General features: G+C 48.0%; 1 protein-coding gene across 1 annotated transcript in view; it reads left to right on the forward strand.

Annotated features, from left to right (window-relative positions):
• The window catches only part of DHTKD1 (dehydrogenase E1 and transketolase domain containing 1), a 1,484,612-nt gene that overhangs the window by 785,787 nt on the left and 674,719 nt on the right, over nt 1–24,106 (forward strand). The gene's annotated exons all lie outside the window — the stretch shown is intronic.

Here is a 24,106-nt window from a genome sequence, read left to right on the forward strand (position 1 = left end):
GTCGACGAAGCCGTCGACGGCAGCACCAGCGTCGACGAAGCCGTCGACGAAGAAGCCATCGTCGACAACGCTACCGTCGTTGACGCCGTCGTCGACGAAGACTACAGAGATGTCTGCTGTGGCTGACAGCATCCCACCGCTGATGACCACCCGGAAGAATCTCCTAAGCTGAAGTGTATTTATACACACTTCAAGATGTCAACGCGTACGCTGACGCCAGAGACTACATCTCCTAGCAAGGTCCAGCCACTGCTGCCGGTCCACTTTCTGGAGACTGAGGATTCTGATGATGGTGCCCTGTTCCACACTGCAACAAGTCCTTCACAACTCAATGTAAAGGTCCAAGATATTTCGGACTATGAAGACCTTGGTCAGGCAGAAGTGCAATGCCAGGAGGAATATCGACCGCCTCCACAGCCTTTGGTGTGCCTCCCGGCCTCAATAGTCACGGACCTTCAATTCCTCATAGCGGACTACAAGCAGCGGTTTCCGCCTACTCCGCCTCCTTCGGTGTTGCCTCAAACTCTTGTGACACCAGCTCCTCTTCCTCGCCCTAGACCTCCACCACTGGTCATTCGCCAGGACCCTGTGACTTTGCCTCCTCTACCGTCTTCTGATGAAGAGGAGGAGGAAGCAGTAGGAGAAGATGAAGAAGGTCAACAGGAGGAGGGAAAAATACAGGATGACGAGTGGGATGACTATGTCATTGAACGTCCGGCTTCCCCAGACCAGGCTCAGGCGGATTCACCCCCAGAAGATATCGGGGGATTTCATAATGTCGTAGAGAGAGCAGCAGCAAGGTTCAAAATAGAGATGACCACGCAACCTCAGGACTGCTTCCTATATGACTTCAAAGAGCCATTCAAGAAGACGGTTCGGTCAATCCCTATTATCGATTACATCTGGGACCAGGGGGTAAAGATAATGAAAAACCCCTCATCTTTGCAACCAGTGCCGATTAGGCTTGATAAGAAGTATAAGGCCCCAGACTCAGCTCCGGCATGCCTTACAGGCCATACCAAACCGGACTCTGTTATCACCCAAGCCACGCAGCGGAAATCCAACAACCCAGCTGCTACGCTGACTGCGCCTCCGGATATGGAAGGCTGTAAACTGGATAACATCGATGTCGGCCCTTACGGTCAGGGCGGCAAACTCGCTAGCGCTTTTAGGGCGTTACAATCGCCAGATGTGGGCGGTTGTTGCCCCATATCTAGGCACACTGCCAGAAGAGCAGAAAGAAGAGGTAAAAAAGATCCTCCTTGAGGGAGAGCGGTCCGCCTCGGAAATGATTGACGTGGCGATGGATATCGCCTCAACAGGATTTCGGCAGCTAGCGGGGGCAGCGGTCCTTAGACGCCAGGGATGGCTTAAGTCTACATCCTTCCGGCCGGAGGTACAGTCCAAAGTACTGGACATGCCGTTTAACGGAGACCTGCTCTTTGGGGAGCATATTGATGAAATGCTACAGGGTATCAAGAAAGATACGGAGACCGCAAAAGCCTTGGGTACCCTCCAGTACAGAAATACTTCCTTTCGGGGCTCCAGAGGAAGAGGTCAGCAGACAAGAGGTGGCTATCAGGGATACAAATCCTCCTACGGCTCGTCCCAGCAATACAAGCCTCAATACCAACAGAGGCAGCATCAAGGCCAGTCCTCGTACAATAAGTCTTCCTTTCGAGGGAGAGGAGGAAAGAAGGATACCAGAAGACAATGACTTCTTTCTCCTACAGGCCTCCACTTCTTCTCCACATTACGTAGTTGGAGGAAAGATTTCCAACTTCCTACACAATTGGCAAAAAATAACGACGGATCGTTGGGTCCTACAACTGGTTCGGTTCGGCCATACTTTGGAGTTCGTGGAAACTCCTCTTTCGAACCCCCCAGTTCCCATGCAGCACAAGAATCTGCATCTCCTTCAAGCGGAACTCTCACTAATGCTCCAGAAAAGAGCCGTAGAAAGAGTTCCCAGAGGTCAGAGGGGGAAAGGATTCTATTCCCGACTCTTCCTAATACGGAAAAAGGAGAAGAAAAGGAGACCTATATTGGATCTAAGGAACCTCAACAGATACCTCAAGAAACAATCGTTCCGGGTGGTATCCATTCAGGAGGTGTTACAGCTACTCAATTCCAAAGATTTCATGGTGTCCTTAGACCTCCAGGACGCCTATTTTCACATACTCATCCACAAAAGTCACCGCCAATACCTAAGGCTATTTGGCCTAAAGTCGGCGTCATGCATCTTTACAAAATGCCTGTCTCCAGTGGCAGCGTACCTTCGCCAGCACCATCACCAGGTATTCCCTTACCTGGACGATTGGCTCCTCAAGTCTCCCACTCTAGAAGGCGTAAGAGGATCTTCCAACGCTTGTCTTCAGCTCTTCGAGAGCCTGGGGCTTGCGCTCAACCAGGAAAAGTCAGTATTGCAGCCCTCTCAACGCCTCACTTTCTTGGAAACAACTCTAGACACGTATCAGGAGAAGGCCTTCCCGTCAGAAGAGTGTCAGGTCAAACTGAGGTCTCTTACAGCCCACATTCTGGTCAAGAAGATCATCAAGGTGCGACTCTTCAAGTCATTACTAGGAATGATGTCCTCCAATATCCTCCTAATACCACACTGCCGCCTCCGTATGCGTCCCTTACAGGAGGCGTTATCCTCTCAGTGGATCCAGTGTACGGTATCCTTCGACGATCTTATCAGGATCACTCAGTCTATGGAGTCTGTGGAGTGGTGTGGCTCACTGGTTAGAGGCGGCAGACCTGGGAGCAGAGGACGGCCCGGGACCAGGGTTCAATTCCCGACGCGGCAGGGTCTTGGACCAGGGTCAGCGGACTCGATAATTCTCGCCTCGGTGCCTACTCTAACTAGGGATCACACTCGGCAACTCTGGGCATTAGTTTGCCTCATCTCCACAACGGCCCCACACATACGCCGGGGATGCCTGGTTTCACCTTGGAGATACCCAGTAGGGACCATCTCACACGGAAAACCAGGACGGGTTCCCCAGCGGTCTATAGCGCAGAGATACTCCTTCGGGAGTCGATTCTAGCGCGTTAGAAACCCACAATTAATTAATTAATTATGGTGAAGGCCCTGCACTGGTGGCATCAAACAAAAAACCTAAACCAGGGCCTTCCATTCCTACTTCCAATCTCCCCACACGTGATAACAACGGATGCATCATTGGAAGGATGGGGTGCGTTCCTGCAGGAACTTCAAATTCATGGTCAGTGGTCGCTAGCAGAAAAACAGCTCCACATCAACCTGCTAGAGCTGAGGGCAGTATACCTGGCACTTCGAGCATTCCTGCCTCGGATCTGGAACTCCCCAGTGCTTGTGAGGACGGACAACACCACCACAATGCACTATTTAAACAAGCAAGGGGGAACTCGATCCATGACATTATCTCAAGAATCACAGTGAATTTGGAAGTGGCTACTCCAACACAACATTTCGATGAGAGCGGAGTATGTCCCAGGAGCGCACAACACCCTGGCGGACTCACTAAGCATGCAACGCTCCATTTGTCACGAGTGGGAGCTCGACCAACATGCTCTCTACACAGTGTTCTCCCGATGGGGCAGACCTCAACTGGATCTATTTGCGACGAAGATCAACGCAAAATGCCAACACTATGCAAGTTGGCATCCCCAGAAAGGATCTCTCGGGGATGCATTTTCGATGGCATGGTGCAACGTGTTTGCTTGCGCTTTTGCTCTATTTCCCCTGATCCCCAGGGTCATCCGGAAACTAAAAGCGGAGCGTTGCACCCTGATCCTGGTAGCCCCAGCGTGGCCGAGCCAACACTGGTTTACAGAACTACACCTTCTGTCACTGGAGCCTCTGATTCCATTCAGGCCTTACCCGCATCTCCTCACTATGAACCAGGGGCAAGTCCAACATCCAGATCCGACATCTCTCAGATTATCGGCTTGGCTCCTGAGTTCAGAGAGTTCCAGGACTTATATATTCCTCAGGACTGCAGAGTCCTCTTAGCCCGGGCCCAGGCTGACAGTACCATCAAAACGTATTCCCTTAAGTGGAAGAGGTTCTGTTTGTGGTGTAAAGCTTACAACCTGCACCCATTCTCGGCATCTCCAGCTCAATTTCTTCCTTACCTGCTTCACCTCGCCAACTCGGGATTGGCCCATGCCTCAATCAAAGTCCACCTGGCAGCCATATCTCGGTTCAGGCGCTCTTCGTCTGGAATTTCCCTATGGTCCAATAGACTGGTCAAGCAGTTTCTGAAAGGCTTATTCAGGACTTACCCTCCAAAAAAACCTTTACCACCTACATGGCAACTCAATGTGGTCTTGGCTCAATTGATGAAACACACCTTTGAGCCAATGCATAAAGCAGATCTCAAATACTTGTCATGGAAAACAGCTCTTTTGCTGGCTCTCACGTCGGCAAGGAGAGTGAGTGAACTGCAGGCATTCTCTATTCAAGACCCGTTTTTTCAGTTCAAACAGGACAGGGTCATTCTACGGACTAACCCCAAATTCATACCAAAGGTTCCGTCTACTTTTCATCTAAACAAACCTATTGTCCTGAGATCTTTCTTCCCGAATCCATCTTCAGCAGCGGAGAGATCTCTACATTCCTTAGATCTGAAAAGATGTCTAAAATTCTACATTCATAGAATGGAACAATTTCGCAAGTCCAACCAATTGTTTATTGCCTTCAGCAGGCCCAGGAAGGGCCTACCACTGTCAAAGCAGAGCATTTCCAGATTGATCTCTGCGGCCATTGCCTTCTGCCATCAGCAGGCGGGACATCCTCTGCCCTCCAAGGTTCGGGCTCATTCCACTAGAGCGGTTTCCACCTCCATGGCGCTCTTTTCTGGGGTGCCCATTGTTGACATTTGCAGAGCGGCCACATGGAAGACACCACATACGTTCACCAAGCACTACTGCTTGGGTTCAGAACTTATGAAGGATGCAGCAGTGGGTCAGGCGGTGCTCCGTCATCTATTTCATTAGAGGTGAGCCTTCTTCCTTTCATCCCACCTTTCCTATTACCTAATTGCACATTTCTTATCCTGCTACTGTTTGCAGTTTATTGCTTTGCACTATTGATAATTTGTTATCAAGTGTCTTACATGCTATATTATGCGAAATGTGCTGCCTATTGCTTGCTACTCCGATTCAGGCATGTGAATCTATGAAAGATACCCATAAAACTGGATAAGAAATGCGTTACTTACCTGTAACTGCAGTTATCCAGTATTGGTATCTTTCATAGATTCACATGCAACCCACCCGCCTCCCCTGGAAGGGCTCACCTTAGTTCTCTCAGTAGGTACTACTTAGCACTGTGCTTACGAAAATCTGAGGGACTAGGGCTCCTTCCAGGAAGGTTCTAGAGGGTGGTAGTAGCTGATTGGCTCCTGGCCAAAGTTTGATCCTTTTTACAAAAGGACTTGGATAGGTTACTAATTTGAGGCCAATTGAAACAACAGAAAGGTTTTTAAACAGTTGAAGTTGGGTGCACTGCCAGTTTATACGCATATGCTCATTACAAATGTCTACGGTGCTTCACGGCGAGTGGACAAACCTAAACCACTCTCTGGAGTAGAACAAACTACTGCTGATTGCTTTGTGGATTGCCGAAGCACTCACATGTGAGTAATCAATGTCCAGTTACAATTAACAAAATTTACAAACACCAATATGACAGAAGTGACAAGATATCCAGAAGATGAGTAAATCTTGGAGTCTTTAATGGAGATTACAGCCAGCCGACACGTGTTTCATCGCCTTCGCGATTCATCAGGGCTGAAACAAACAAATGAGTAGCGTCTAGCATAATCTGTGAGCAAAAAACATTTATATACAGGGCCATAATGTCTGGCCGTTGTGTTACATGCACTAAAGCTTCCTCCTGCAGTGGACATATAGTGAGTGCATCATTTCACAAGTATTGACTCACTCGTGCCACCACAACACATCCGTGTCGAAATTCCAGTGTATGCTATCGACTATACATAATGACGTGCCTATATGTGATAGTGATAGTATTTGGGCATGTGCGGCGACGAGATCACCATTGTTTCTCTAAAAAAACAAACAATGACACATGCTCTGTATTGATGACTAGAGTGTCCTAATCGTGAACGGCTCTTGCATCATCCATGCTGGTTCTTAAGTGAAAGTCGTGAGAGAAAGTGTCATTTCCAAAAACATACCTAGAAGGCCGTATCGATGTCAGAAGGTCTATATATATCCAAGAAATGAAAGAAAAAACCGAAAAATCTCATCACTATCAGCGATTCCGGTAATAATTTGAGGCCTCTGGCCTATTAGTATGTATATGTCTATATGACATTACTGTTATTATATACCGGTGACTCCCACCCCGACGACGGGGAATGATTCAGGCATGTGAATCTAAGAAAGATACAAATACTGGATAACTGCAGTTACAGGTAAGTAACGCATTTCTTTTTTGTCATCGAATGTCTGCCATAGAAGCCATAATCACTAGAAAGAAGATATGTCTGCCATGGCTTTCTTCATACCTTTTGGATGTCACACCAGAAGAAGCAGGCTGAACTGCAGGGGAAATGAGTTTTGGCAATGGTCATGGGTCTGACCTTTTATTAGTGAATGTGCTTGTTTATTGATGGATGTGTTTGTGTGCATGGGTTGTGTAGAAGGGAAAGCCAGTGAATGCCATGGTTGAGGGAGTGAGTAGCTGAATGTGAGTAATGGTATTTGTTGGTGAATGGGAGTCGTAATGCGGTTTAGTGAATTTAATTGTGTGGTGAATATGAGTGGGTAGATAGGATGAAGAAAAGCAGTTGAAAAGTGAGTCAGCGGGTGGCTGAAGGAGATAAGTGGGCCTCTGTGAAGATAGTGGTTTGTCCCCAAACAAGACAGCGATCTCTATTTACCAGCTGATAAAGGATGCAGTCTAGCTCTGGTTTGGCCTAAAGTGACACTCACTAGTATGAAGTCACTAGTAGGCAGTACTTGGTTCTTAGCCTTAAGTGAGCAGTGGGTATCATTCGTCTTTCATGGAACCCATGTGTTTGAAGGAAGATTTGACTCCATAGGGATAAGCATATCTAGGTCTGTTTTGTTTTCTCTCCTCTAAATTATTCCTCAACTAAATGCTTGATTTTACAGCATCAAATCTCCCTCTTGGGTACGAGGGACATTCCCAAATGTAAGCATATAAGAAGTAGTCACTTGCCTCTGCTGCACTCACTATCAAAGATGTGCTATCTGTCAGTCTGTGAAACATTACCACCTCCAGATTATCCTGTGCTACAATAAAACCCTTCTTCTATTAAGGAAAGTACCAGAGAAAAAGTCCATGTGGGGTGTGAAATTCTGGATCTGGATTAAAAAGGTTTGAGTTTCAAAGTATGTTTTGCCTTCGGTAAAATATTGGACAGGATACTGGTCTGGTGGTAGGGAGGAAAGAATATACAAAAGATTAGTCAATGGTTCAGTTGGACAGGGCTAGATGTTGAGTATGTATTAGTGCATTTCTGCATGTGTACTTACATTGATATATAAATATATGCATGCATATAAGTAACACCAGGCTTCATAACTTTACTTGTTATCTTCCCCCGCCTGGAACTGCAACCATAATTTCTGCATTGCAGAATGTTTATTTAAATTATAAGCCACAGAATAATTTCCTGCAGTGTGCAGGAGAACCAGAACACTTTTTTCCACACTTAAATCCAAGGATGAAGTGAATTTAATATGCCCAATATGAAAAGTACACCGTCCATGTAGCCTGTGCAGGCCAACATTTTCCAGATTTAGATCACTAAAACTAACATTACAAAACTACTTTTCAGCATTCCTTTCCCAAGACTGCGCCTAAATATTCAGAATTGATGGTAAAATGAGGCCTGATAGTGTAAACAGTTTGAACGTTCATTCAATAGTCATATTATACCGAATAATATTGGTGACAAGGGGCAGCCTTGCCTTGTTCCATGACCTGAGAGAAAACGCCTGTGACGTATGTCCATTAGCCACCACCTGTGCCAATGGTTCTGCATAAAGTAGACTGATCCAGGCCATGAAGTTTGGACCTAGTCCATGTGGGCTTCAAGAGAAAAAATAGTGGCGTCCTCTTTGATTGTACCTATCTATCCCATCCCTCCATGGAGGCGGCGTAGATTAAGGGCTGTGTTGCATCCCGACATGAATCCTGACTGGTCCAAGTGTACTAGTTTGGTCACAGCCTGGAGCAGATGCGACACCAGTATTTTGGCCAGAATTATGACCTTCGCATTAAGCATAGAGATGCGGCGGTATGAAGTACTGTCCTCCACTGGCATTCCCATCTTGTGTATTACCATTATGGAGGCTAATCTTTGATCCCTTGGCAATATACCTAATTGTATGCTTGCTTTCTAGGTACATTTGACACAAATTCTGAGCCACTTTGGCAGCCGTTATTTTATAAAACACTATTGGGAGGCCGTTCGGCCCCATCGCCTTCCCGAATTGTATACTATGGATTGCTGAAACTATTTCATCATCCGTGGGATCGGCCTCTAGTTTGAGCCGTTCTTCCGGAGAGAGGATAAGGACAGGAAGATCTGCCAAAAACTCTCTGGACTCTTCGGGCTAGCCGAGGTTGCAGGAAATTATAGTTGTACAAAATGAGACGTGAAGGATTCCGCTATTGCCTGCAGGTCCTTCAATATTTCACTGTTGTCTACTTTTAGAGTGGTTACCCATCGGTTCACCCGTTTCTAGCCATAGAGCCATGCGAGGAGCTTTCCTGTCCTGTCCCAGAGTTCCTATGTTCTGTGTTGTCGCTAATTGTTTAGCCCTGGCCTGCTTTACATCTAATGTATGTTTGGCTGTTTTGTCTTGGGTGCGTGTGAGAGTTAGTATGTCTCTCTCCAACTTTTTCCTCTTCTCTTTTTTAAGACTTGCTGTGATTGAGAGTGCTTGCCCCTTCAGTACTGTCTTGAAAGCCTCCCAAAGAATCTGGGGTGAGTCTACAGACCCTACATTCTCCTTAAAATAATTGTCGGTGGACTCAATGAGACCAGTTTTGATATGTGAGACCTTTAGGTACTAGGGGTTTGGCAACATTGTTTTACCAATAGGTTGTGTCCCCAGGGTGTAGCGCGCTCAGATAGGGGAGTGATCCGAAATACCCCTTGCCAAATGTTGTATGTCTTTGAAGTTTTGTATTTTGTCGGTCAGTGCCATGATGTGATCTATGCGAGACAGACAGTTGTGAGCTCCTGAGTGAATGTGAATTGCAGTGTGTGAGGATTGATCTCTGGCCACACGTCTAGGAGCCCAAGGGCCACCATGAAGTCAGCTAAGCTGGATCTGGTACGGGGGATAAGTCTCTATTTGGATGACGATCTTTCTGGTCGCATAGCGTCATGTTTAAGTCTCCATATTTCTCTAGGTGTCTGTCTGGTAGGTGTAGTATCATCTTACTCATGTCTGGAGAGCTGTTCTGTGAAGCGCTGGGGGAACATACGCCAACATGATATTAAAACACCTTTCCTCCCAGGTGCCAGTTACTGCAGTGAATCAACCCTGCTCATCTATTCGGATCTGGTCTATCACGAAGGAGAAGTGCTTCCTCTAGACCCCAAGGTGAAGCCGGCGTGTGCAGTTAATCTATAATCTCACCTATTGAGTGCTTTGTAAGTGTTCCAACTAAGTGGGGTTTCCTGGAGAAGGACAACAAGCGGTGCATGTCGCTTTATATATTGAAGCACTATCCCTTTCTTGAGTTTGTCTCCTAGCCCATTAACATTCCAGGAGAGTAGTCTGAGTGATGTCTCTGCCCCCTTATCTATCATGGATGGGCTTATTGGGGTAATTTTCAATATACCTGGGTGCTAGTTTTGCGTTCCAGGAGCGTTTTATCTGCGTATTCCTCATATTAGCTTGGTTTGACTGTTTCTACCAGTCAGGGAGGTACGTTAAATTTAAGGGCCAAGAAATATGGTATTAGTAGTAAATGAAGGAAAGCTCCCTGTCGTGACTCCGTAATACAACTGTAACAATTACTATTCCCAACAACCTGATAATGCCTCACCCTGCCTCCCTGCATGACAGTATCTGAACTACCCGCCTCCCCAACATTGCAGAGTGCCTGTCGCCCTCCCCACCCTGTAGTGGATGGGATGTTGACCTGCTTATCCCACCCCACCTCACCCCAAATGTACGACCACCACTCAGCAATCCAGCTGTGTGGGGCTTACTGGAGGTCACAGGTGGGCTAGTTGGCCCCTAAGGACCCTCAGCAACGAAGGAGACTTAATACCCTAAACAAGAGCGCATCAGGAGGTTTGCAGAGTAGTGGAGAAAGGGGGCGGGCCTCAGCGAGTTGCCGGCCTCCCTTTTTTTTGTAAATTCTAGCAAGGGGGGGGGGGCTGTGTGTCCCCCCTTCCCTAGAATGCTTTTGGGCCCCAGGGACCCCATACCCTGGGGTTGGGCCTTTGCAATTGTTTTTTTTTTAAACGGGAGGGGGCCATGCAGCACCCTCCAGAGGCCTTTTAAGGAAGGGGGGCGCATGGCTCCCCTTCCCTGGGTGATTTTTTGGCCGTCTTTTTATTTTTGGAGGCAGGACGTGTGGGTACTTCCTGGTTTGAAGTGTTGGCAGATCGGAAGGGTTTGTGGATTCTCTGCATCCCTATTTGTATATCTGAGAAATGTTTACATTTCTCAGGAACTACTGAACGGATTTACACCATTTAGCAAAAAGAGTGCACTCTGGACCAAGAGCTACCGTTCTGCCACATTTTGTGTAATTCCGTCCAACAGTTCAGGCTGTAGCTGCGTCAATAGTTTCCTATGGAAATTAACATGGAGAAAAAACATTTGGGACCCCATTTTTCTCGGCCTCCGCTTGATGAATCACTTTCAAAACAGCAGCTAAAGTGAGTGGGCCATCAGTTTTGAAAATGTTTGCGAAGATTTGTCAAACGGCGCTAAAGATATTAATAAAAGAAAAAACACTTTTTAAATAGGAACAAGATCCTAACTATAGCTACCTACTGGCGTCTGTGTGTGTGTGTGTGTATATATATATATATATATATATATATATACATATATATATATATATATATTTGGTGAAATCCGTGATGTAGCTGAAGCAGCCCAGTCGTCGATTCTATTTCAGCAAACACAGACACGGACCATGGAATTCGATGCTGAATATCTTTTATTTCGTGCTCTTAAGTCGCCATAATGTTTCGGCTCCGAAGAGCCTTGATCACATGACAACGTGAATCAAACAAACTACCGTATTTAAAGTGACAGTGCAAATAAATTCTACATCACGTGGTGCGATGTCATACTTGACATGGAAAACATACTATAACTTGGATAATTCGTAATTCCGAATCCTTGTAAACATGAGTTATGCAATCACATATTTCATCATGCGAAAATCAGACCATTGCACAAACCATTTTGAAACTGTACAAGGTAAGATTAAACATGTGCAAACTAGCGCAAATGTGCAAATTATCGCATTGTAAACCATTCTACTCGTTATTTAGCAGCCCAAGATACATTTAAAATCTAATTAAATATAGCAGCATAGTTGTGATTCTTAGTAAATTGGTACATCATTTTCTGTACACAATATATATTTATATATATCATCGCTTCAAAGTCCGCCCTGGCGTGCGGCGCACACTTCTGACTGGTGCAAGATAGTGGGGGTGGGTCCACTTTTAAGATACAAGCTCCGGTGTCCAAAAACACTCCGCACTCGTGGGGTGAGATCAATCCATTTATTAAAAGTACACAAGTTTCGAGGACGCGTTTCGGCGTTCTGCCTTCTTCCAGCTCGCGTGTACTACACACAGCGTGTGCAGATCAGTGCCTTAAATATCAGAGCTGGATGCTCATTGGGCGCGGCAGTTGTTAGGGAGAGAGGGATAGGTAGTGTCAGATTCTGAACCATCGCTAAAGCGCTGACCTTCCAGAATTGATCTTCTCCCAGGGGCTGTGGTCCCTAGTGGAAGGATTTATGCCCTCACGGTGCCCGAGAACGAGATCTTACACGCATACCTGGATAAATACCTTGCTGCTGGATACATACGACCTTCGAGATTCCCAGCAGCATCACCTCTGTTTTTTATTCCAAAGGCTAACGGTGAGAAAAGATGCTGCATTGATTACAGGGCTCTCAATAACATCACAGTGAAGAACCAATATCCATTGCCATTAATCCCTGTTTTATTGGAACAAGTACGAGCCGCCAAGATATATACCAAGCTTGATCTGAGGGGCGCCTACCACCTTGTTCGTATACGTCAGGGTGATAAATGGAAGACGACATTCACGACGCGGTATGGACTTTTTGAGTACCTGGTAATGCCCTTTGGGCTTTGTAATGCCCCGGACGCATTTCAATATTTCTTAAATGAAGTATTGAGGGAGTATCTCGACCATTACGTAGTGGTATACATTGACGACATCTTGGTCTATTCAAACACGACTGAAGAACATGTGGAACATGTGAGTCAGGTGTTACAGGCATTACAAAACAACCATCTTTACTGCAAAATCACCAAGTGTGAGTTTCATGTTACCACGGTGGAATTTTTAGGCGAGATGCTCACACCATCCGGTCAGGTCATGGCCGAAAGAAAAGTCAAGGCAGTGAAGGAGTGGCCTCGCCCTTGCAATGTCCAGGATATTCAAAGTCTGTTGAGATTCGCCACCATTTACAGACGATTAATTTGTGGTTTCTCTGCTATGGTAACACCATTAACCCGGCTCACAAGGAAAAACGTTCCGTTTGTGTGGGACAGGGAAGCACAAGAAGCCTTTGATCAGATTTCTCTATGGCTCCGGTCCTCACCCACGCCGACCCAGGGATACCTTTCATAGTGGAGGCCGACGCATCCGAAGTTGCGCTAGGAGCCGTACTGTCCCAAAACGAAGAGACCACTGGACACCTACATCCGATCGCATTTATGTCTCGAAAATTAAACCCAGCGGAGATAAATTACACGATTGCCGAGAAAGAATTATTGGCAATCAGGGATGCATTCTTGGAATGGAGACATTGGCTGTTGGGTGCTAAATACCAGGTGACGGTATATACAGACCATCGCAATTTACAATTCATGCGAGCAGCTCGTCATCTTACCCCAAGACAGTTAGGTTGGATGCTGTTCTTTGAGGAATACCGGTTCATCGTCACATATAGACCAGTTGTCATTAACAAGAAAGCGGATGCTTTAACGAGACAAGAAAATCCAACTCTGCATACCTCAACGCCAAACAGAGCTATCATCGAACCTTCAAAAGTTCTGTGTGTTACTCAAACAGGGGATTTTTTGATGGGAGTAAAAACAGGAGTACAGACCTGTGTGTGGAGAACCTGGCTTAGGCATCATGCCGAATGGAAAATTAAACGAGGCATACCCATGAAAGGGACACAAGTGCTAGTACCTACGAAAGCATTATGAAGAACAGTTTTTTCCTGGTGTCACGATTCTCCTTGCGCTGGCCACATGGGGTATGTCAAAACTCTAGAAAAAGCATTGAGACAGTTCTGGTGGCCCTCCATTCGGCCTGATCTTCGTCAATGGGTAAAATAGTGTGCAAGGTGTGCCCAGATGAAATCCGACCGACAACAACCTCAAGGGTTTTTTCAACCTATGCCCACGCCAGAAAACCCGTGGGAGAGATTTTCTGTGGACTTCATTGTCGGACTCCCCACAGACCAAGGGAAGACAGCTATAGTCGTGGTTATAGACTATCTTATGAAAATGTGTCACTTCATAGCTTGCAGCCAGGTTCCCACGGCAGGTCGATTAGCCCACCTCCTTTTAGTGAACACAGTTCGGTTACATGGACTTCCGAGGGTTATAGTATCAGATAGAGGGGCCCAATTTACAGCTCGCTTTTGGAAAACCTGGAGTTCTGAATTACAAATAGCTTCTTCTTTGTCCACCAGTTTTCACCCTCAGACAGATGGTCAGACAGAGAGGCTAAACCAGACTCTTAAACAATTCCCGGGTTGTTACGTTAAGGATAACACAGAATCATGGGTGGACTGGTTATGGGTGGCGGAAATTGTTTATAATAGCACTCAACACTCGTCCACGCTTCACACTCCTTTTTTTGTTCCTATGGACATCATCCTAGATTCAACCCCCTTTTGCTCCCAAGTTCCAACGCCAGGATGCCCGACGTCAAGGAGAGGTTGTTACGTGTTCGCAAGGTTCTTCTTGCCACACGTAGGAATCTTGTACAAGCCAAGGCTAGGTACAAAACTCAGGCAGATAAACACCGCAGGCCTTGTCCTGTGTATAAAAAGGGTGATCTGGTGTGGTTGTCCACGAAACACATAAGGTTCAAGAAACACAGCGTATTTAACCCTCGGTTCATAGGGCCTTATCGGGTGATGAAACATGTAAACCCGGTGGCTGTGAAATTGCATTTGTGTCCCTCCTGAAGCCCTCTCATTGCCCGGTACGGCGTGCTCCTCTGCCTATTTGGGTACAACAGGACCATGAATATGAGGTTCAGGGTGTGCTGGACTCGAAGTGGGTGATGGGGCGCTTGCGGTATCTGATTTCCTGGAAGGGCTACGGCCGGGAGGAGAAACTCCTGGGAGCCTGCCAGTGCTGTGCACGCTCCTCGTTTGGTGGCTAAGTTCCACCGCTTGCATCCGCATAAACCTGCTTCCGGTCAGCGTCCTTCGTGAAGGGGGATGTAATGTCAGATTCAGTAGCAAGTTTACATAAAAAGGTCCTGAAGAAAGCCGGGGTCATTCCCCAGTAGGCAGAAACATGTCGACCACCTTGCGTAGCGCCACTGAGTAGTATCCATCTTTAACTACAGGGCGTATTTTTAAGCTTTGACACTCTGTCCTTCACTCTGAAATTCCCTGAAGGCTCAGTAGTCAATTTTACTCACCATTATTATTTGAGCACTGCACTTTACCAACACCTTTTCAGTGAGGAACATTGTACATAGGGGTTCCATGCTACCCTGGCACTAAAATGGCCAGGTAGAGGTTTGAATATGTACCAAGCCCTAAATGATGAATCTCCGCCAAATGGGCGGTCTGATGGGTTTTATTCAAACCTCGGGTTGTCAGCAGTATTGGGCACCACCTACATGTATTTTCGTTGGTTGCATGTTCACTTACTCAGTCATACACACTACTTTCTAGACTTGGTCTACTCTATGGTTGTTATATATATGTATTTTGGGGAATGAGTAGACAGGTCGGTAAACTATCCCCTTGACCCTCCACACTGTTTGTTTCTTGAGTTTCTAGTGCAGCTTCTATGGCTGCGGGTCATTGTTTTGATGTGTGCGCACCCTCGCATGCATATGTAGCTCACCCAACCTGCATGCGATGATACCCTACACAGTCCAGTCCACCTTTTCCTGGCCTTCTGTCAATTTTCCATCACATTGTGAAAAATGTTTACAGCTGTTGCGATCCCCAACCAGTCCGTCCTAAACACCACTTATGGGTTGTTCAATGTTGTTTCTGTTCGGTTTCCCATTATGGCATCCATAGCCTTTGAATATCTAAATATCTTGTGGCTCTGTCAACTAGGTCATTTTTTCGTTTATTGTACCTCGGTTCAGACAAATTTTGCCTAGCGTTTATGCCTTGATGATTGCTAGCGCAATTCTTCGCGTGAGCTTCTGTTTTGATTACAGGTTGCCCCGCGTGCAGTGCGCAGACTCGGCCGAGTAGTGACTTCGGCCTTGCGCATGCGCAGTCGTGCTCGCCGGGAGAGACAGTATTCTCCCCACCGGTGAAGAGATGGCGATGAGGCGCTCTCCTCTAAACTTCGAGAACTATTTAATTTGGCCATCAGGAGCGTGCCGTTGTGAGCGCTCAATTAAGTCCCCGTGTGACTGATTAACACGCAGTTCCCCTATAAATTGAAGGCGGGCGGTAGGAGACACACCTCCACTTCCGCTCGTTCAACATCAGGGGTACCGACGGACAGGTAAGAAGTAGGTTGCTGTATAGATAGAGCTCATACTTGATAGTCACTGCTTGTTTTTTCAATAAAAGATGCCCCCATACTCCAATGTGAGTTACCTGAGATATACTATTGGGCATTGTTAATCAGTAGAGTTCTCCAGCACTTACCCATTATATTGATGATATGGTGTATGGAATTATGGTTTACACCTTATACCTGGGGTTACTTTATTAAAGCCTCCTTTGTGACTGACAATGTGATTACCCAGAGTTGTTGAGCAATGCCTACTGGCGTGTTATGAAGCTAACCCTTTGGTGCTTATGGTCCCTTGTGACCTGATTACTCCACTCAGAGCTAACAACGCAGTGGGCTGATTTCTGTGTTTTTGTCGCATGTTTGTTGGGTTGTTATGTAGCGCTATTTGGCTGGACACAGAAGATGTTTCCACTTACTGTGTCCTTTGTCTACATTATAGAGTGGGGCCTCATTCCCCCGAGCGGTTGCCGGGTGAGGTGGGGTCGTCACCCACACAAAGCTGGGTGAGTATCACTAGGGGAAATGCCTCTGAGTGATGCGGCTAATATGCCTATTTATCTTAGTAAAGCGGGATATAATTGGTTCTAGTTAATCGGAATTCAATCTGTTCTTGTGTGTTTTTTGAGTGGTGCATATGGAATCATACAGGTGCATGGAGATGACCTGATCCTGTTTGACTGTGTGAACTTTTGTCTCACGATAGGAAGAAGTCCTGTCTCTCATCTTCCAGTGAACGTTGGAAATGTAAAGTTCCTGGTAGCTATGTGACTTTTTATAAGCACTATTTTTCATGATTCCTCACAATCACATATTAATGTTTGTTGCAGTAGCAAGTTTACATAAAAAGGTCCTGAAGAAAGCCGGGGTCATTCCCCAGTAGGCAGAAACATGTCGACCACCTTGCGTAGCGCCACTGAGTAGTATCCATCTTTAACTACAGGGCGTATTTTTAAGCTTTGACACTCTGTCCTTCACTCTGAAATTCCCTGAAGGCTCAGTAGTCAATTTTACTCACCATTATTATTTGAGCACTGCACTTTACCAACACCTTTTCAGTGAGGAACATTGTACATAGGGGTTCCATGCTACCCTGGCACTAAAATGGCCAGGTAGAGGTTTGAATATGTACCAAGCCCTAAATGATGAATCTCCGCCAAATGGGCGGTCTGATGGGTTTTATTCAAACCTCGGGTTGTCAGCAGTATTGGGCACCACCTACATGTATTTTCGTTGGTTGCATGTTCACTTACTCAGTCATACACACTACTTTCTAGACTTGGTCTACTCTATGGTTGTTATATATATGTATTTTGGGGAATGAGTAGACAGGTCGGTAAACTATCCCCTTGACCCTCCACACTGTTTGTTTCTTGAATGTCAGATTCTGAACCATCGGCAAAGCGCTGACCTTCCTTCGCGCTGTACACGGCGGTTTGTGGCTGGAAATACTACGTTTTCCAGCATGCCCCGGAAGCACGTCACGTTCACGACGCAAGTCACGCAATTCCAGGAAACAAAGCCTTCGCCGGGGAAGCCGGCGTTGCCGATAATTCTTGCTGGACTCTTCGTGTGGTTGGTATTCCTGACAAGCGGTAAGCCCTATTTTCCGAGCCCGGTCTGAACACTTAGTACCCCGTTCTGGGTTGGGTACACGTGTATTGAATTGCAGGTTGGAACATTTCTTGCGTGTTTTTGATTTAGTTAAAGCTCTCTCGGCTGAGCAAGATTTATTTCCCCGTTTGCCGAGGCAGGCATTCGGCCGTCTCATTGCGGGGAAATCCGAAGAACTGTCAAGGGCCTCCTTGGTGGAGGAGACTACTGTTCTTGGGTTTTGGCGGGGCAGTCATTGACTTTGATATAGATTCAAGGAACGGTTTGGGCTCAAACTGTTTATTGGCTTGCTTACGGATTACCTGGATTCTTGATCAGTCTTGCGGTCGCTGGACGCCTGTGGAATACATGGACAATTCCGTTGGTGCAGACTTCGTTAAGGGCTTATTAACCTTGTCTGCTGTTTATGTATGATTTCTCCCCGCAACCTTTTCTATTTTTTATTCAAGCACAGGAGAGATGAATAAAAGGGGTGACATATCGGAGGGATTTAACTAACAACAGTAGTTAACACAGTCAGTGTTCGGTATGTTGTGGGATTGCCTGTAGAATGACAAAGCAGGTACAGAGATAAGAGTTTCAATGTATTTCCTTTTGTTTCCCTTTACAGTTGGTTAAATCCTTGGTATCTCCCCAATCTCTTCTACTATTTAAGGCCACAATATGTTCCTTTACAGGTAGGAGTGAGGGCATAAAGTACATTATGTTATAAGGAAAGGACATCGGTAGTTCTGAGAAATGTGGATACTGGTTGTGTTTTCTAAATATCTTTTGTTGTCATTCCAGATCTCCCTCCCCGCTGTTCCCTTCCTTTCCTTCCCTCGCCTGACTGTCCTGGCAGTCTGTGTATACAACTTCAGGCTCTGGGGACGTCGAGAGGGGGAGGTCATAGGTACTTCAGCACGGCTGTCACAATTCCCAATTGCCGCTAGCTTGGGCACTGCAACCACGTCGTGTAGATGGTTGGTGTGAAAGACATCCCTCGTCAGCCACCAGGTTCCATCACAGTCAGCGCAGGGGTCGGCATATATCCGATACTCCTCCAGTCTGTCTGGCTGGCGCTCAATCGCGTCGCTGTTGTTTCAGACGCCCAGTGGCGGTGCAAGATGCCATTCAATCATCGCTCCAAAGTCCGCCCTGGCGTGCGCCGCACACTTCTGACGGGTGCAAGATAGTGGGGGTGGGTCCACTTTTAAAATACAAGCTCCGGTGTCAAAAAACACTCCGCACTCGTGGGGTGAGTTCAATCCATTTATTAAAAGTACACAAGTTTCGAGGACGCGTTTCGGCGTTCTGCCTTCTTCCAGCTCGCGTGTACTACACACAGCCTGTGCTGGTCAGTGCCTTAAATATATTGTATTTTCTTCTCTGCCCTCATTCTTTGTTTGATTTTACAGCGCTTGAGTGCGCTTTTTAATCCCACCCTCTCCTCACCTGCTCAGGGACCTTGCCCTCGTTCTCTCCCTTCCGCGCAGCCGAGTTGGACGCTGCAGCGGGATCTCTTCCACTCGCTTCCCGCCTTCAGCGGGCGCCCTCCCGGCCACGCCCACTACTTGGCCACGCCCCCCTGATTTCGCCTCCTAGCTTCCCTATTTAACATGTGCCTTTACCGTTCGCGCAGCGGACGGGTGCAGCGGGCGCGCCGTTTGCGCGCCGAAGGCGCGCCTAAGGCAAGCCCGTCTGCGCCCGTCCGCGACCGACCGGGACCAGGGGCCACAGACTCTGCCCCTCTTCTGGTGTACTCTTCGGCCCAACTCTCATCTCTCTCTGCTTCTATCCCTCTTTCCCCATCTGCAGTCCTACACTTATCCTCGCATGGCATCTATGCCCCCCCTCTTCCCGGTGTCGTCTTGCCTTCTTCTTCCCCAATCTCCTCTCCGCCCTCCCTTCCGCGTGCTTCCCCTGCTTCCCTTGACGCCTCTGCTATTCTCTTGAATACACGCTCGGCCGTAAAAAATCAAACCGCTCTCTTCAACCTACTGGACACTGACCCTCCGGACTTTCTTTTCCTTACCGAGACTTGGTTTTCCTCCCATTCCCTTCCTGACCTTCTCGCGATTCTTCCTGCTACTCACTACGCCCTCCGCGCCGACCGCCCAGATGGAAGATCTGGGGGTGGCGTGGCGATGATAGTCCGCCGATCCCTGCAATTTCAGCTCCTTTCGCATCCTGGTATCACCAATGTAGATTTCCTGGTGGCCCGCTCTCTCAACCTCCCGGTTCCCCTCACGGTGATTCTTCTGTACGGCCCCCCCCCAGTACATGTCTTCTTTTGTGTCCTCTCTGCAGGACCTCTTGGCCACCCTGGCTGTAGATAATTCTTCGCTAATTTTGCTGGGGGATTTTAATTTTTGGCCGGGCGATCCGCAGGAGGACCCCCTCTCAAAAGATTTTTCCGCTACTCTCCGCTGTCTTAACTTCTCGTCCCATGTTTTGACCCCTACCCACACCCATGGTCATATCCTTGACCAGATCTGGTCTCTCCGTTGCAATCCCCTGGTGTCTTCTATCTCCCCCTGTGGCTGGTCCGATCATTGTTTGATCTCCTTCTCCATCCCCTTAGGTCAGCCTGAGAAAGCTACCTTGCCCAAGAACATCTGGGCTCGGTGCTGGAATAAGGTTGATCTCAACGAGCTCTCCTCCTCTCTATCTTTATCGGCACCCGTTCTGACCGACCTCTCTGTGGAAAACCAGGCGGATTCTATTCACACTTGGCTTTCCTCGGCTTGTGATCAGGCCGCTCCTCTTAAAAAGATCAGATCGGCCCGTCTTTACGACGCCCACAGGTGGTTCTCCAATGACCTCAAATCCCTGAAGCTCGAGCTCAGACGGTCGGAACGTCGCTGGCGTCGCACCTATTGCCCCACTCTCCGCCTGAAATATAGGGCTCTTCTCAACAATTATAAATCGGCCATCTTAGCGGCCAAATCCAAATACTTCTCTGACCGCGTTGCCCTTTCAGCCAATAAAACTCGTGAGATCTTTTCTCTGGTCCGTAGCCTTGCCACTTCTGACCGTGCGGGTCTTTCCCCTGCTCCTTCGCAATCTCTCTGCCTCTCGTTGAACACTTATTTCATTAACAAAATAATCTCCATTAAGGCCAACATTCCGATTGTGCCTCCCCCTGATCAACTGGATCACTCCCCTTTCTCTGCCCCTGTTTTTGATCATTTCACACCCATTTCTTCTGAGCTCTTTCTCGGCCTTCTTGTTAAGGTCAAGTCTGGCTCCCCGGTGGACTGTGCACCCGCTCGCATCCTTAGAACTTTATTCACTAGTTGTCCTACCCCTCCCCTAACTTTCCTTAACTCCTGTCTGGCTCTGGGTTCTGTCCCCTCTTTCTTTAAGTCTGCCATTGTGCTTCCTATCCTGAAGAAAGCTGGCCTGGACCCCTCCCTTCCATCGAATTTTAGGCCGATCTCCCTCCTCCCCTATCTAGGGAAGATCCTTGAGAGCCATGTAACATCCTGTCTCTCATCCTACATCGAGGAGAACAACATCTTGGCCTCCCACCAGGCTGGCTTTCGACCGGGCCACTCCACTGAGGGCGTGGTCCTTGCGGTCCTTGATGAACTGAAGGGCAAGGCCGATGGCAATCTTCCTCAGGCCTTAGTCCTTTTGGATCTGTCCGCTGCGTTTGACACGGTCGATCATGCTATTCTTCTCGACCGTGTCAGCGCAGCGGGCATCCAGGGCGTCGCCCTCTCTTGGATCGCGTCCTTTCTGCAGGGACGATCACAGGCAGTCCACCTCTCTACCTTCTCTGCTCCTCCCCTTCCGGTCACCTGTGGGGTACCCCAAGGCTCTTCTCTTTCCCCTCTTCTCTTTAACCTCTATATTCGCCCCCTCATTTTATCGCTCCTTGAGCTGGGGGTCTCGGTGTATAACTACGCTGACGACCTCCAGCTCGTCTTTGATCTATCTTCCCCCACTCACTCTCTTCCCAAGCTCCGGTCGACTCTTGTCTTTATCTCTCAGTGGATGAGCTTCAATCATTTGAAGCTCAACCCTGATAAGACAGAGCTTGTCCTCACTGGTGGCCCCTCTAACCCCTGGTCCCCAGTCCATTGGCCCCTTTCCTTTGGTCCTCCACCTTCCCCGGTTCCCTCTGTTCGTACCTTGGGCATCAAGGTCAGCAATGATCTCTCGATGCATGCTCACATTAGCTCTGTTGTATCCTCTTGTTTTCTTTCCCTCCGCCTTATCCGTAAGATTTCCCGTTTTTTTTCTGTTGCTGCCCTCAAAGTTATCATCACTGCCCTCATTACATCCCGCCTGGATTACGGCAATGGCCTGTACGTAGGCATTCCTGCCTACGAGACCCGTCGTCTCCAGGCCATCCAGAACCAGGCGGCCCGTCTTGTCCTCCGTCTTCCGAAGTTCTCCCACATCACTCCCGCCCTTAAAACCTTACACTGGCTCCCCGTCCAGTTCAGGTCTCTGTTCAAACTTGCCTGCCTGGCCTTTCGGGCGCAGGCCCAGTCTGCTCCCCTCTTCATCAACTCTCTGATCTCCTCTCACGCCCCTCCCCGCACCCTCCATTCCTCCTCCCTTTCTCTTCTTCACGTTCCCCGTTACCGTAAGTCCCGCACAGGGGGCATCCGCTTCTCTGTGCGTGCTCCGCAGATCTGGAACTCTCTTCCCCTCTCTATCCGCTCCATTCCCATTTTTTCTCATTTCCGGAAAGCCCTTAAAACTTTTTTCTTTCTTCAGGCTTTCCCGGGCTAAACCCCTCCCGCACATGTTAGGCAGATATCGATGTGTTCCTCAGCGCCAGGAAGCCGCTTGGCCACAGAGCGCTTTATAAGTTTCTTTTTCATTTCATTTCATTTCATATCAGAGCTGGATGCTCATTGGGCGCAGCAGTTGTTAGGGAGAGAGGGATAGGTAGATCCATATCCAATGGCTTGGACCCCTCGGCTGTCACAATTCCCGATTCTCGTCTCCATTTCTGTATAGTAGTTGGCCTGGCCTGAGACCAAAGCGCCGCTATATCGCGTTTCGCCACCGCCATTGCCGTTCCGAGAAAGCGCTTATCAACCTGAGAACCATTGAGTCTCTCAAACACACCCAGAATCAGGTGTAGTGGGTCGTGGGGAACCTCCCATCCCAATGTCTGTGTAAGCTCTAGCTCTACCCCTGCCCCGAATGGTGTAAGAGCGGGCATTGCCATGTCATGTGGTAGAAGTCCGCAGGAGCGTGATTGCAGCGCGCGCAGGACGGGGACGGCCGTATGCGGGCGATGTATAGGCGCGCTGGGGTGAGGTATGCCGTATGGCGGTAGTAAAGTTGAACTAGACGCAGCTTGGAGGAGGTCGTCAGGGTCTTGGGAGCCATAAGGGCATCCCTCCAGTCTGCGTCCTCCAGGGGGCCCAGCCACCCTTCCCAGCGGGCACGCAGCAGGTCCAGGGATGCAGGGCCATTGTTCACCAAGGAGTGGTAAATCTGCGACACCCCCCCTCTGCCTAGATTCCTTATTATCACTTGGGCCTCCAGGTGACTGAATTCCGAGAGGGAGGTGGGAGATGGAATTTGTGTTCGGAGGGCATGCCTTAGCTGTAAATATTTGGCGGTGTTGTAAGTCTGCAAACGATCGAATGTGGTCCCCTACCCAGACATCTCCCAGCAACTAAATCCCGATGAGGTCCCATCGGCGGAAGTCTCGGAGTGACGAGACCTCCTCCAGCCAAACACCACTCTACAGAGGTGTCTGTCTGGTGAGCTTCCGGTCCCATTTCGTGTGGCGTAAGGTGGTACGCCAGGCCATAAGTAATGTCGGGTGATGGGGGGAGGGCCTGTGGCACGGGGGTCCCATAAAGGCAGGCTTGAAGCAGTGGGAAATCCATTGACCCGAGTTCCACCCGGTACGCCGGGTCGGACCAGCCTCCCACAAACCAGTCATGGATCACAATGAGTTTCGTGGCCAGGTAGCATAGGTGGAGATTGGTTACCCCATGCCCCCATCATAGGGAGGTATGCGGCAGTGTGCCAGAGACGATCGTGACCTCCCGCCACCCCACATAAACCGGGTAAGGGCACTGTCTATTTCTCGGAACCAACCCCCTGGGAGATGAAGGGCGATATTCGGTAAAATTGTATGAAAAACGGGGTAGGACCATCATTTTAAAAAGGGTGCTCCTTCCAATGGGATTGAGGGGGAGGGATTGCCACTTCTTGAGGTCCGCCTTGGCCTTAGGGACCATATAGAACCACTTTACAGGGCATTTATCACAATGGGTAAAGATTTGAATAAGCTAGAACCAGGAGTAACACGTTTAATTATTAAATAGTACATTATAGTTACTGTTGAAGGGAAAGTTAGTACTGCAGACAGAGCAGATAGACACATTGTGTGATTTAATTTAAGTGATGCATTGTGAGTAAACAAGTAAATAAAGTCTTAAAATTAGAATTTTGAAAGTGTAAAACAATGTCAAGGAACACAGCAGTCTGCCGATCCCCAGTAGCTGCTGCAGTGTGCTAACATCTGTTCTGTTATCAACTTGCTGAAGTGACAGTCA

The sequence above is a fragment of the Lissotriton helveticus genome, chromosome 1_1, assembly GCF_964261635.1.
Source record: "Lissotriton helveticus chromosome 1_1, aLisHel1.1, whole genome shotgun sequence".
Lineage (NCBI taxonomy): Eukaryota > Metazoa > Chordata > Amphibia > Caudata > Salamandridae > Lissotriton > Lissotriton helveticus.